This window comes from Nicotiana attenuata, unplaced genomic scaffold (assembly GCF_001879085.1).
Source record: "Nicotiana attenuata strain UT unplaced genomic scaffold, NIATTr2, whole genome shotgun sequence".
Lineage (NCBI taxonomy): Eukaryota > Viridiplantae > Streptophyta > Magnoliopsida > Solanales > Solanaceae > Nicotiana > Nicotiana attenuata.
In genome coordinates, this window is record NW_017670517.1 from 223,760 (window position 1) to 239,713 (window position 15,954).

The window sequence follows — 15,954 nt, forward strand, 5'->3', positions numbered from 1 at the left end:
ACCATAATCATCTATATGTGCTTTACAAAATCTCATGTCAAATCGATGACAAATATTTTTCATAGAGTGAAAGGATTATTTTGAGAATCCTTATTGTTCTCATTACCACAAATGATGGCGATTATAATTTCGTCTATTGCCACGTCCATATCCATTGATACATTCATAGTAATAATTTTGTCTTCTTTCAGACTTATCACATAATGCTATCACATTCTCTTAAGGGAATGAGAATGGAACAAATTCAATGGGACGGGTTTTCAATTCTTTGCCCACAATTATACATGAATTTGATCATGGCGAGGCATAGAAATTTTACCACTTCAGGTGGTTATAATTTCATACAAACTCCATTAGAGTTATAATCAAACTTTGCTGTCTTTGCTTGTATTTAAAATCAAAATATAGAATAAAAGAGAAAAATACGGTAAAATACTTACCTTAAATCCAAAATTTAATCATGAAAGAAGTTCATGGAATAATTGACAATCATTATGCTCAATCCCAAAGCTTCTACTCAATTGGTTAGAGTCTCGTGCTGATAACGTGTTGTAAAATAATAAAAGAAGAAGAGCAATATTGCAGAGAAAAGTAGAGAGAGAGAGAATTCTTATTGAATTTTGGGATGAATTACAATAGAATAGGATCCTCTATTTATAGGGAGAGGGTGACTCAGCCACCAAGTAATGAACCCTAGAATCTCTCTAAATATAGACATTCACCATAAATAAAATTCTATTTATAACAGAATTATATTATATTAAATGTAATCCTTGTTTTTCTAAAATTTTAAAATCATAACAAGTATAGTATGTCAAAAACACGGATGAGACCAGAAGTAGGATATTTGAAACTTTCCAGGTTAATTACAAATGCCATTTTGTTTTTGAAAAATATAATCAAAAGTAAATGCTCCGAAATAAACCAATGACATGCATGGTCAATATATTTTCTTATTGCTACCTTGGCATTTGAACTATTTTGGGTCCAGATAACTTCGAGTCTTCGACGATACATAATGCAGGAAATACCTCTAGAGTACCATAAGCTCCTATGTCATAGACTCATAGTTTATGTTTCTCCATTGACCACCCTATATTAATTAATGTAGCTAAGGAAGTGAAAAGCAACCACTTAATTTCAATAACATGAGATTATAATAAGTTTTATGTAATGAAGGAAATATGAATCTAAATGAAGAGCAAGAGAAAAATCTTAACTTTAATTTGTCTTAGCAAGAATCTTTTATTTTCTGCTATTCCTTATGTCCCAATTTATGACGTGTTATACTTCCTTTATAGTCTGCCGCAAATACTTCCTTAATAAGAAAGAATTTAAACAAAATTTACACTTAATGAGATAATTTATAGTCATACTTGTTTTAAAGACAAATTTTAACCATCCAGCCAAATAAATTGGGACAACAACAACAAACTCACTATAATTCCACAAGTGAAATTTAGGAAAGGTGGTGTAAAAAAAGACCTTACCCCTACCTTGTGTATGCAGAAAGATTATTCCGGCTAAAGGCCAGCCTAAAAGCCAAGTAAATTGTGACAGATTATTTTCTCCCAATCCTAATTAACACTGAAATTGGAAAGAGGAAGATGATGGTTGTGCCTTTAAGGCAATCGATTTGGGTACTTTAACCAAAATCAACGGAGAAATTCGGGACAATACGATAATTTTTGAATTCAAATCATTGTATATAGAAATTTCTATGTCAGTCATTTTCCTTTTATATCCTTCTCGAATTCTCCTCTTAGTCAATATTTTCTCCTTCTCGGAATACCTTATACGTTTTTCACATAATGTTTAATAATTAAGACATATTTTTATAACTCTACTTTTTTAGATATTTAAATTAGTTTTAGCCGAATCCCGGTGGTCACGCCCAACTATAACTTATAAAAAGGACTAAGCGATCGTTGCAAATATAATCTGGTTTACAAGTCCGGTGTCGAATCCCACAGAGAACTAAGTTTTAGCTACAACTGTTCAATATTGCTAAGAAACACAAGTCCAAATAATTTTCTAATTATAGAGATTATAATATTTATTTCTAACTAATTAACTAACAAATATTATGAATCAGTAAAATTATCAACTAACAAGGATGGAATTTGAGACAAGACTAAGGAGGTCTAGAGTTATAATTTTCCCAATTGTCGGAATCCTTCCCGCTACGCCTTCTATAATTTTGCCTAATTATTCTCTACCGATCGTGAGTACTTTGGGTGTCGTAGCTCTCTCTTGAGCAACTACCACAATATACTAGACGTATTCTCTCGAACTATGCTATCTGGCACTAATTCACCGCTTACTACGATCGCACCAAGGTTTCGTTATCTCTAATCCCACCTTTAAACCCTCCGTATTGATCTCTCACATACGTTAGGAGTGATGTTATTCAACAACTACCTAAAAATGTGTATTCTCTCTCGAGCAATATACACACTAAATATGCACAGTTAATTGATGGTCATTCAATCAACAACAATAAACACGTAGTTGGACAAGTAGAGAAATCCAACGACTCAATTATATAAAAACATAACAAGAATTTATCCTACAAAAGGTTCTATCAAAACTCTAGATAACAAGTTAGCTATTCATAATAGTATGCATAACTACAATACTAGAATTCATAACCAATAATAGAAATAGGAAGTTTGAAGTGAAAATCTCGTAGAAGAATTCTCCGCCTTGCTCCTAGTGTGTTCTTGCCTCCTTAGGTCGAATCCCCTTTCAAAAACGTCCACTTAGGTCGAATATGCTCTAAAAACGGCTCCCCTTCTAAAAATGGTGTTTAATCTATACTATATTAAAAGCACGAAGGCCCTATCGAAATGTCGTTCGCCTTTTTTACCCTTCGCAAATGCATTATATATTGGATACAATTGTAATTGTAATAACTATTTTTTTTTGGGAGAAAAAATAACATTGCCGTGTACTTGCTTAGAGTTTATAATTGTTTGGGATTCTTTTGTTTTTGTTTCCTTTAGCTTTAGGATTCTTAAAATTCTTTTTTTTTAAATTATGGTATTTTTTTTCGTTGTCCCCTTTTGTGTTGGTCTACCGTCTATTGTCCCTTTTGTGTCTGTTTAGAATTCAATTTACATTGTCTCTTTGGTGTAGGTCTAGGATTCAATTTAGTCTTAATTTACTGATTGTAGGTTTAGGATTTTTAAATTACCAGTTAATACTTTGTGCCTTCACTTTGTTTAGGTTTTAGATTCTCTTTAGGTTTCTAGAATTTTAGAACCAAACAATCTAGAATAAGGAGAACCTGGCATTTTTTTTAAATATAAGTAGTCATTATTCTATATTCTTTATCATAAGATGTTTATAATATCAATGTCTGCATAAGAAATTAGTTTGTGATTTGATATAAATTTTTTACCCTATACTATTTTGTTGAAGTTTTATAATAATGGTTGTTCGTGCCTTATCGCTATTAGTTGAATGATTGCATCAAACCAGTCAATTTTTTTAAGATTTTCTCCTCTATTCTATTCCAATTTGCCGTTATAAATAGCTACATGATTGTTCCTCAAATCTTCTCCTTTTGATGCACAATTTTTTTTTTATAGAATTATTGCTTGATAATTTACTTTGCCTTAAAAACAAAGTGATTTTGTTCTTTAGTGTCTAAACATATATATTTGTTCGTGCATTATTGATAATTGATAAACAACTCTACTCGAAAGTTTGTCAATTGTAATTTTTATTTATAATGTCTCATATATGATTATTGGTTAGTGTCTCATATCTGGTATAAAATTGACTCATTTATGAATGTTGTGCAGGTTATTTGGCTAGGTGTATTCATCACGTAAAATTGATTTGGCATTCTAACTCATATCAATTAATATTTTATTAATTTAAAATTATTTTCACTCTATAGATAGTTTTAATTACTAATTGTTATGCCAGCTCAAGTAATTCATATTTTGTAAGGAAAAATTAAATTTGATTACCTCTTTTAATTGGCTATATTATACATATCATAATTTTAAAATTTTGTTACTAAAGAAGTCCTTGGCAATTGGCGTCATTGCACCTAACCAAAATTTTGATAGTTTTTATTAGTTCAAGTAAACAATTCTCCTTATCGATCTTATAAATAATATTTTATACAATCTCTTTATTATGATATAATTTATTATGTTCTGAAAGTTATATAGCTTTACTGCATTTCAACTATGATTTTTCTTTCACTCTTTGAGCTTTGAGATTGAGGTATTCCGTAACATTGAATTACATAAACTATATGCTAATTTAACTGCTTTAGTTTTATATGATATTTATGATACTATTGGAAAGTTGGTTTTACTATACGTAAAAATTATGCCTGATAAATGAAATGTGTTCTTGCATATATGTCATAAAAAGCATATTAATCCTTAACTTTGAGGTGTGTTCTTGCATATGTCATAAAAAGCATATCAATCCTCAAATTTAATAGTAACGCATTCTGGTGGACTAAAATATATTAGTGCATTAGCAATCTGTATTATTGGTCCAAGTATCTAAATCTTCTTTTAGATAAATTTTTTAATGTTTTGATTGACTTTGATGACTTTACTGCCTTTTTCGCATTAAACCACTTGTGTGCATTTGATTTCAGGTACTCACAATGGTAACTGAAATTGAATTTGCGAATGAATGTGCTATTTAGCAGTTTGAGCAAATTTGATTCTCAAAGAGTAATAAAAGTCTTACTTATTAATTATGGAGTAGTTAAAGAATTTAAAAATGCAACAAATCAAGGCCTTAGATAGATTCTGACATTTCTATATGAGGAGGTAATATTATTTTCATTTTTGTATTATATTCAATATTTTTCACATTATATTTAGTCATGATATTGAATTATAGTAAAACTCCTTAAGGCAATATCCGTTACATCATAAACTTACCGCATAAATGATCGTAATCTCTAATTTTCAATCAGTGTACAAAAAATTTTAAGATTGTGTTCAATAATAATACTATAGTCAAAAAATGCAACAATCAATTCTTCACTGAGAGCTTTTTCAAACAGTTTCGTTTCGTTCGAAGAGATAGTCAAACCAATGAAACAATATTTGGTAATTTCTTCATATTTCATTAATTAATCTTACATTATGAATAATATTCTATTCGTATTTGCTATATAATTCTTAGTAGTAATTATTTACATTATTAGCAAAATATAAGCAACAATTATCAGTTTCATATTTTATAATTTTTTCGCTAACTTTTATTTTGGAACTCAAATATAAATATTAAAATAATATTATGTAATCCTTTAAAAAAAATCTTTAAGTCGAGGTTTACGCGCAACACGCGTGCAAGGAAAAGACCTAGATGAAATAATCATGTCTAAAATAAAAAAGAGACAAAATAACTTCAAAACGGGGGCCGTGCGTCCCACACGGAATGCGCGAAGCACCTCACGACAGGCTGAGCGTCGCGAGCTCAAACGCGAGGAAAAGGTCTCGTGTCGCCTGACATATGGCGGCTGAAATCTGACCCCTCACTTTGTTTCCAATTGATGTTCACGTCACTTGTATATTACTTGCCTTGTTCTTTGATTTAATTAATCTTCATTCTTGATAGTGCCATTGCCTAACTCTTTTCTTTCCAAGCATTTCATGCTACTTTGTCATCTTTCATCCTTACATAAGTAATAATCTTATTGCTTTCTCATAACTTGGAAGATTTCATCTTCATAAATTGCTTCTTCCTTTATTTTTCTTTGCGGGTATATGTCTTCTTGCCTTACACGTTGACCAAGCTGCAATGTATAGCATACTTCTTCTATTTTTATTTCCAAAGTACCTTGCTGTATACCTCGGCTCGCAAGCTCTGCGGCGCGCCTCCATCTCGCGTTAACCCTGGCGGCGCGAGCTCTAACACAAGCAAACTCTCTCGCGTCGCCAGACTCTTTTGCCGCTTCACATTGCCGCCTAACTCCTCAATTTCACATCTTAACTTTCTTCTTGCTCAATTCACTGCTTCATTCTTGATTGGCATCAGTTTTCTTCATTCTGGTTATAATCTTTCCATTTCACATTTGTGTTTCTTTTTCCAAAATCCTTTGCATTGTTCTTTTTTTGTCTTATTTTAATTTATGTTGAGATCATTGCACAATAATATATGATAATATTTTCCGTCATCAAATAATCACAGCCCATTCTTGTAGTGCATAAAATACACATAAAATCTCTACGTTGCTCTCAATTTCGTCTTTAACGTACCTACACATAAAATAACTCAATTAAGCCTAAATATAGTATAGTTTAGCATTAAAGCACCTAAAATGTAAGGTAATTAATGCACTAAAAATATGGAATTATAGCCAAATATCACTACCCCACACTTAAATGTTGCTCGTCTCGAGCAATCAAACTACACTTTATATAGACACAACTTTTTTAAACAATTCTCTTAACTCATCACACCAGGAATCTTTAAAATAGACTAAGCACAAGGGTGTAACATCCTCACCTCAAGATTTGACTCACAAGTACCATGCACCATTCACAACTCACTCACTTACTCTAACATAGAGGTCAATGACATTACCTTTCCTTCATGAATCAAGTGCCCTCACACAACAAAAGAGAGTAGTTCCACACACAATGAAATTTAAGAACAATTAGGAACTCAAGGTAGAAAGAACTCACTCACTCTCAGAAATAACATTCATATGCCACAAAAGATGCACCATAAGCTTGTCCGTAGTGTACTACTCTACTAATCGAGCTCATTCAGTCTAGGATCAAGTAGGACTTTGATTGATTGTAATGTAGGCTGCGGGTCGGGTAGGATACATTTGGATATAAGAGTGACTACACCTCCCTAAGCACTTTAATACATACACTTTAACGTTCAAACCCATACTTATGTCAAACTATAACCCCACCTTCGCATCAATATATAGTAACTCCATCCTTCATTAAGCACAATTACATCAAGAGTCACCACTTATCAAGGAATATTTTTTTTCACAGCAATACAATTATTTTTTTTCTTTCTTTTTCAATTCAAGTGGCTTATATATATATATATATATATATATATATATATATATATATATATATATATATATATATATATATATATATATATATATATATATAGATATAGTGCACCTTTCTCTTTATTTCATTAGTTCCACTCAAAAGCCAAACCAACCACCCCACACTTCAACTTTTACAAAGTTTATAACAACTCAAGTGCTCATGAGAGGTGAAAAGGGTCAAATAGATGGTTAATTCAAACAAAGGGGTAAGGCTTGTAATGTGGTTGTCAAAGAAATAGGATTACAGGCTCAAAGGGGTTAACTACGATACATAACAATAGGCGGGTAAAATATATATATCTGGCTCAACAAAGAAACACCTATATCACTTCCAAGACTGAACAAAACTACTATTTCTCCTTGCAAACACACGGGGCAAGTTCTAGACATCAAATGCAATGCACGGAATAACACACAAACCTCACACACACACATGGCACATAACTCACTCAGTATTGGACTCATCAAGACACTCTAGTCAAACCAGTTAAGCAAATCATACAATTGAAGATACTTATACAAGAATAAAAAACCGAGCCTAAGCGTCACAACCAAAGTACTCACTATTCTCAAGGTATAACAAAGTCAAGAGATATTGCTTCAATTCATTTCTCAGCACTAAATTTCCTATTTCTAACAAAAAATAAAATTTAACTGCACCCGGTTCAAACAAAACCCTTGAAAAACAATCGCGGCACAAAGAAAAACCAAGGAGGAGTTGCTACACTACCTACGAAGAAAATCTTTTTGTCCTTTTCTTTAGACTTAAATCCCTCAAGAAAACTGTCGAGTAGATCCATCATTGGGAATCCAATCTTTTAAAAAAAATATATTATTCAATTAAACTAATACAGCTAAAGTAGCATAGAAAGTCACCCAGACGATCTCCTCACCCCACACTTAAAATTGTGCATTGTCCCCAATACAGATCATAACTAATAAGAGGGTAAAAGAAACTCCTTGTTAGGCCAAAGGCCGAAGCACTAGCAGCTCAAGGGGTACTCAGACTTCTCCCAAGCCTGGTCCTTCGTGCGAGTACCTCACACTTAGTTCCAACCATCTAGTTCGCTGTTGCATCCTTCCAATAACTTTTCTTTCCATGCTCCTAAAAAATCAATCAACACTACAAAAATAATATAATTTAAAAAAACAAAAAACAAAAAATAAAATAAAATAAACTAAAGCAGTAAAGCTGGGATGCCTCCCAACAAACGCTTGATTTAACGTCACGGCACGACTTGAACCACTTTCTGCCTCCATTTCGAACTTATAAATTGGACCCCAAGTTTTTCTTCAAGCTTTTGTTTATGCTCTTGGGGCAGTAGAAATTCTTGCAAGCTAAAAATTTGATAAAGTCTCATGCACTTTTTAGCTCTCGACCGAGGAGTGTCACCTTGCCTAGACGGCCTTGAAAATTTCAAAATATAAGGCTCATCTACCTCTTCCTTTGACTCTTGCATTGGCTCACACGGATCAGTTTCCATTTAACCATTTGAACTTGATGTAGAGAAGTGTTTGGAACGAGGTCTACCGCGCTCAAATATATGAACTTCAAGATTGTCAACCTCCTCAACACCAATCACACTAGAGTCAACTAAATTTTTATCTTCAACGTCCTTGGTTGATTCTAGTATTACTTCTTCAACATCGTCATCCTCACATTCTAGTTGGTTAGATTGTTGATGTTCTACTCTAACCTCCTCCATTAGAACCTCAGTTTCAATATCTAATTCATGCTCTTCTTGGCTACTATTCATAATATTGGCTTGTTGAGCATTAAATGCTAACTAGTTGACTCACTTGTGCCTCCAGGTTGCGAATAGTAGCATCTTGCCTTTGTATGTGCAGTTGTTTCTCATTATTTTATTCCGCAAGGCACCTTAGCATATCCTTGATCTCTTTTAGGTCATCATCCCTGGGTTCTTTTTTCCTGTTAACTTCACAAGAAAGAGAAGAACCATCAAAGTAAGGGGTTGGGGGAAGATAAGAAATATAAGCACAACCATGAAACCCACACATATCACACACATTCCACACATAAGATTGAGTCGGTGCACATAACTCACTCTCGGGAATATTTTGATTATTTAGCCATGGGTAGTTTCCTCCACTCTATGCATAAGGAGGATCAATAGTAGAATTACCAACACCTCAACTCCCATAATTCCAAGATGTCATATTTCTCAAATAACAAGTAGAATAAAACAAAACAAAACAAATAAAAGTTCAAACTTGAAACCTAGCAATATGTACACCTAAAACTACACCGTTAGTTCCCCGGCGACGATGCCAAAATTTGGTCACACCCAACTATGCCTTATCAAAAGGACTAAGCGGTCGTTGAAAATATAATCCAGTTTATAAGTCCAGAGTCGAATCCAACAGGGAACTAAGGCTTAGCTACAACCGTTCAATATTGCTAAGAAACACAAGTCCAAATAATTTCCTAATTATAGAGATTATAATATTTATTTCTTACTAATTAACTAACAAATATTATGAAGCAGTAAAATTATCAACTAACAAGGATGGAAGTTGAGACAAGACTAAGGAGTTCTAGAGTTATGATTTCCCCAATTGTCAGAATCCTTCCCGCTACGCCTTCTATAATTTCGCCTAATTATTCTCTACCGATCGTGAGTACTTTTGGTTTCGTAGCTCTCTCGAGCAACTATCACAATATACTAGACGTATTCTCTCGAACTACTCTAGCTGGCACTAATTCACCGCTCACTACGATCGCACCAAGGTTTCGTTATCTCTAATTCCATCTTTAAACCCTCCTTATTGATCTCTCACATACACTAGGAGTAATTTTGTTCAACAACTTCCTAAGTGTGTACTCTCTCTCGAGAAATATACACACTAAATAGGCACAATTCAATCAACAACAATAAATACGTAGTTGAACAAGTAGAGAAATCCAACGACTCAATTATATAAAAACATAACATGAATTTATCCTACAAAAGGTTCTATCAAAACTCTAGATAACAAATTAACTATTCATAATAGTATGCATAACTACAATACTAGAATTATAACTGTCACAACCCTATTTCTCCCTCCGTAAACCGTCATGACGGCACCTAGTCTTTATGACTAGGTAAGCCTAACACTTTGCAGAAATAAAGCAAAAGCATGAACATTAACTACTAACAATGACAAATATCTAATAAGCAACTGAATGACACTCAGCATATACAATTATCACTTCTGAAATATACGAAGCAAACTCCCGAAACCCGAAAACCCACAAGTCACAAGCTACTAAGAAGTCTTAACTGTACAATACATCATTTCTACAGAAGGAAGGAAAAATGAACATAGGGGGGATAGATGGGGACTCTGAGGATCTGCGGGCGCGGGTAGATGTACCTTGAAGTCTCCAATAAGCACCAATGATTGCAACTACTGATGAGGCTGGTATGATAAACCTGGATCTGCACACAAAAAGTATGTGCAGGAAAGGGCACGAGTACACCACAACGGAACCCAAGTAAGTACCAAGCCTAACTTCGATCGAGTAGTGACGAGATCAGGTCAGGGCCCTACTGGTGCAAATATAATGAAATAAGGCAGAATGAAATATCACCGTAAAAGTAAATACAGAAATCTAACACGAATGGAATCAATGAAAGACAATAGCTCAGAACACGGTGATAACAATAGGGGATCTCCCGAGATACCGTCCCATAGTCCCAAACGTAAATATGTAGGGGGATTCTCCCGGAATACCATTCTGTAGTCCCAAAGTAAATATGCAGTGCTGGGGGATCTCCCGGAATACCGTTCCGTAGTCCCAAAGTAAATATGCAGTACAGGGGAATCTCCCGAAATACCGTTCTATAATCTCAAAGTAAATATGCAGCTCAATCAATAGAAATAACAGTTACAGTAAGAAAACTTACAGTTTAGGCTAAGTTCAAGGCAAAGAAAGCATGTAATTTCACTAAACATGCTGCATAGAGTTCAAATAGGTAGTTAAAACGCGTAGGCATGCTATTTTAACTAAAACAGGATAGTTACATGTGCTAGTGTAGTTCAAATAAGGAGAAACATGTTATGAATTAGTGAAGGTAATGAGGTTTTACAACAAATAGCCCGTGTACGTACTCGTCACCTCACGTACACGGCGCTCACATATCAAAACAATACCAAATCCTAAAGGGGGGGGGGGGGGTTCCCCCCCACAAGGTTAGGCAAGCCACTACCTCGAGCCAAGCTCAATCAATCAGTCACAAGAAACTAATCTAGCTAATGAAATCAAAGCTAAAGAAGGAAATTAGAAAAACGCCCATAAAGCCTCTCTGGGCCCACGTCTCGGAATCGGGTAAAGGTCACAAAATATGAACTCCCATTCACTCACGAGTCCAACCATACCAAAATTAGCCAATTTCGATCACAACTCGACCTTCAAATCCTCAATTTGTAGTTTATGAAGTTTCTACAGTTTTTCCCAAATTTCCATCTCAAAGTACTAATTAAATGATGAAATCAGTGATATATTCATATATATTAACCAAATCCGAGTTAGAATCACTTACCCCGATGAATTTATTGAAAAACCCACGAAAAATCATCTCAAACCGAGCTCCCAAAGTCCAAAATTGAATAATAACCCAAAACTCGGTCATATAGTACATCCTCTGAACTCCCTATGTGCGGTCCGCACAATTCCAAGTGCGGCCGCACATCCCAGCTCCTGCAGTCGCACAAAAATTGTACGGCCGCACTCTCTTGGTGACTACACTGCCAGGCTTTAGTATTTTTGCCATAACCTTCTCTACAGATGTCTAAATGATAACTTCTTTATATTTCTGGAAACTAGACATGAAGAACTACAACTTTTTTTTTAAATCATCTCCGAAGCCGAACCAGCGAATCTGAGAATTCTTGAGTGCGGCCGTGCACAAAATTGTGAGGTTCGCACATTCTTCTGCTGCTTGGAGTGCGGCCGCACACAAAATTGTGCGGTCCGCACAATTACCCTGAGGTCCACACTTCCCTTTTGCCTCAACACTCCCAAAATGTGTGGTCAGCACTTCCAAAGACCCCCAGAACAACATTAGAGTGTCGAAAAGCCCATACTCGCTCAAAACTCACCCCGAAACTCACCTGATGCCCCCCCCCCATTTCAACCAAACATACCAACTAATCCTAAAATACCATACGAACTTAGTCGAGCCCTCAAATTACATCAAACAACGCTGAAATCACGAATCATCCTCCGATTCAAACTTAAAGAACTTCAAAAACTTCCAAATTTGACAACCGATGCCGAAACCAACCAAACCATATTCGATTGACCCCACATTTTGCACACAAGTCAAAATCAACATTACGGACATACTCTAACTTTTGAAATTGAATTTCGACCCCGATATCAAAAATTTCGACTACCGTCCAAATACTAAGACTTAAGCCTCCGTTTTAGGGACTAAGTGTCACAAAACACTCCAAAAACCAAAACGAAACCTCACGGCAAGTCATATAAGCAGAAATAGATATGGGGAAAGTAGTTAATAGGGGATCAGGGCTATTACTCTCAAAATGACTGGCCGGGTCGTTACATCCTCCCCCCCTTAAAATAATTCGTCCTCGAACGAGCATAGAGACATACCTGATGTGGTGAAAAGATGAGGATAATGGCTGCGCATATCCTGCTTGGTCTTCCAAGTCGCCTCCTCGACCGGCTGACCCCGCCACTAAACCTTTATTGATGTAGTGTTCTTTGACCTTAGCTTTCAAACCTGCCGGTCAAGAATAACCATTGGCTCCTCAACATAAGATAGATCCTTGTCCAACTGGACTGAGCTGAAATCCATTACGTGAGATGGATCGTCGTGATATCTCCGGAACATCAAAACATGAAATACCAGATGAACTACTGCTAGGCTGGGAGGTAAGGCAAGCTCATAAGTAACCTCCCCAACACGCCGTAACACATCAAAGGGACCAATAAACCTTAGGCTCAGCTTGCCCCTCTTTTCGAACCTCATAACGCCCTTCATAGGCGAAACCCGAAGCAAGACCCGCTCTCTAACCATGAATGAAACATCGCGAACCTTCCGGTCCGCATAACTCTTAGATTGGGCTTTGTGAAGCCTATCCTGAATCACCTTAACCTTCTCCAAGGCATCCTGAACCAAGTCCGTACCTAATAATCTGGCCTCGCCGGCTTGAACCAACCCACTGGGGACCAACACCGCCTACCATACTGAGCTTCATATGGTGCCATCTGAATGCTGGACTGATAACTATTGTTGTAGGCAAACTCTGCAAGTGGCAATAACTGATCCCAAGAACCTCCAAACTCCATCACACACGCACGAAGCATATCCTCAAGAATCTGAATAGTGTGCTCGGACTGACCGTCTGTCTGAGAGTGAAATGCTTGTGCTAAACTCTACCCGAGTACCCAACTCCTGTTGTACGGCTCTCCAAAATCGTGATATAAACTGCGTACCCCGGTCAGAGATGATAGATACCGGCACGCCATGAAGTCTGACAATCTCACAGATATAAACTAGAGCCAGTTGCTCGAAAAAATAGGTAGTCATCACAGGATTGAAATTAGCCGACTTGGTCAGCCTATCCACAATGACCCAAGTTGCATCAAACTTTCGCTGAGTCGTGGGAGTCCAACAACGAAATCCATAGTGATCAGCTCCCATTTCCACTCCGGAATCTCTAACTTCTGAAGCAACCCACCCGGCCGCTAATGATCATACTTCATTTGCTGGCAATTTAGGCACTGAGCAACATACTCCACTATATCTTTCTTCATCCTCCTCCACCAGTAATGCTGCCTCAAGTCCTGATACATCTTCGCAGGACCCGGATGAATAGAGTACCGCGAGCTGTGAGCCTCTTGAAGAAACAACTCATGCAAACCATCTATATTAGGTACACATAGCCTGCCCTGCATCCTCAATGCACCATCATCCCCAATACTGACCTCCTTAGCATCGCTGTGCTGGACCATCTCCTTCAGGACAAGTAGGTGGGGGTCATGATACTGACGCTCCCTGATATGATCATAAAGAGAAGACCGAGAGACCACACAAGCCAATACTCGACTAGGCTCAGAAATATCCAATCTCACAAACTGGCTGGCTAAGGCTTGAACATCCAACGCCATGGGCCCTCTGTTGCTGGTAGATAAGCTAACCTCCTCAAACTCTCTGCCCGACGACTCAAAGCATCAGCCACCATATTGGCCTTCCTCGGGTGGTACAAAATGGTGATACCATAATCCTTAAGCGGCTCTAACCACCTCCTCTGATGAAAATTAAGATCCTTCTACTTGAATAGATGCTGCAAACTCCGGTGATCAGTGTAGATCTCACAGGGGACACCGTACAAATAGTGCCTCTACATCTTCAAGGCATGAACACTAGCAGCTAACTCAAGATCATGGACATGATAGTTCTTTTCATGCACCTTCAGCTATCTGGACGCATAGGCAATCACCCTACAGTCCTGCATCAACACCGCGCCGAGGCCAACTCGCGACGCATCACAATAAACTGTATAAGACCTCGAACCTGAAGGCAATACCAATACTAGGGTTGTAGTCAAAGCTGTCTTGAGCTTTTGAAAGCTCTCCTCACATTCCTCTGTCCACCTGAACGGAGCACCCTTCTGTGTCAGCCTGGTTGTAGGTGCACCAATAGATGAGAATCCCTTAACAAAACAATGGTAATAGCTCGCCAAACCAAGAAAGCTCCAGATCTCTGTAGGTGAAGACGATCTGGGCCAACTCTGTACTGCTTCCACCTTCTTCGGATCCACCTTGATCCCCTCACTCGACACTACATGACCCAAGAATGCCACTGAATCTAACCAGAACTCACACTTTGAGAATTTTGCATATAACTTCTTCTCTCTCAAGGTCTGAAGTTCTGTCCTCAGGTGCTCCTCCCAACTCTGGGAGTTGTCGCGCCCCCTTTTTCCTCCTCGCGGGGAGAGGTCCGGGTTTCGACATTCATGGGGGAAATAACTCATTTCCTTTTGGGATTTAAGTATTTTGAAGAGTTGCCACCTAACGAATTATGGAGCGTTAGGGCACCTTGAGCAATTAACTCATGGACTAGTTCGCATTACCAGATATTTAGGGTAAGGGATCAAAATAACCTCGAGGAAAAGGTGTTAGGCACCCCTCTTGGTCTACAACGGTGGGTCCCGGCCGAACTTATACGTATAATTAGTCCTTTTATTAAATAAATAGTTTAAACACATAATTGCAAATAAGGGCATGCTTTGGACGTTATATGACTCAAGTAAAGAGACAAAGGAAAGACTTGCTCAAATTGCATGTATAGGGAAAAAGCAAAGTTTAGACATTGGGAATTGGGAAAGAGGGGTCCTAGGTTGGTTAGCCTATAGGATAACCCCACACAATGCCCGGTAAACACTCCTAAATGAGGGGATACACGTGACATTAGCGCGTAGTCATCATATCCCTACTACCCAATTCCTTCCCCTTGGTCATAGCTTAAAGCGCTCTAGCAACCTTGAAAATACCCTATGCGTGCACTACCCGTCCCTTCCTCATGGCCTTGGAGGTATTTTAGGGCCTCTACTTTGGACAATTCTAGACCTTCCTAAGGTTTAAAGGATAAAAGTCTAGGCATCAATCAAGAACAGTTAGGACTGCATTTAAAGAGAACAAATTACAGGCTCACAGTTACCTCCACAAATATAACAAGTAAATGCACGTCTTCAAACAACAGTCAATTTTTTAAGAGAAAATCCTAAAACATGATATCTAGGCGAGCAGGGATTATACAATATTGAATTAGGACGAAGTGTAAAAATCCTATTTAGCTTGCTTACTGATTTAGACCTGTTAAATCTGGACGGTTTTAAATAACAAA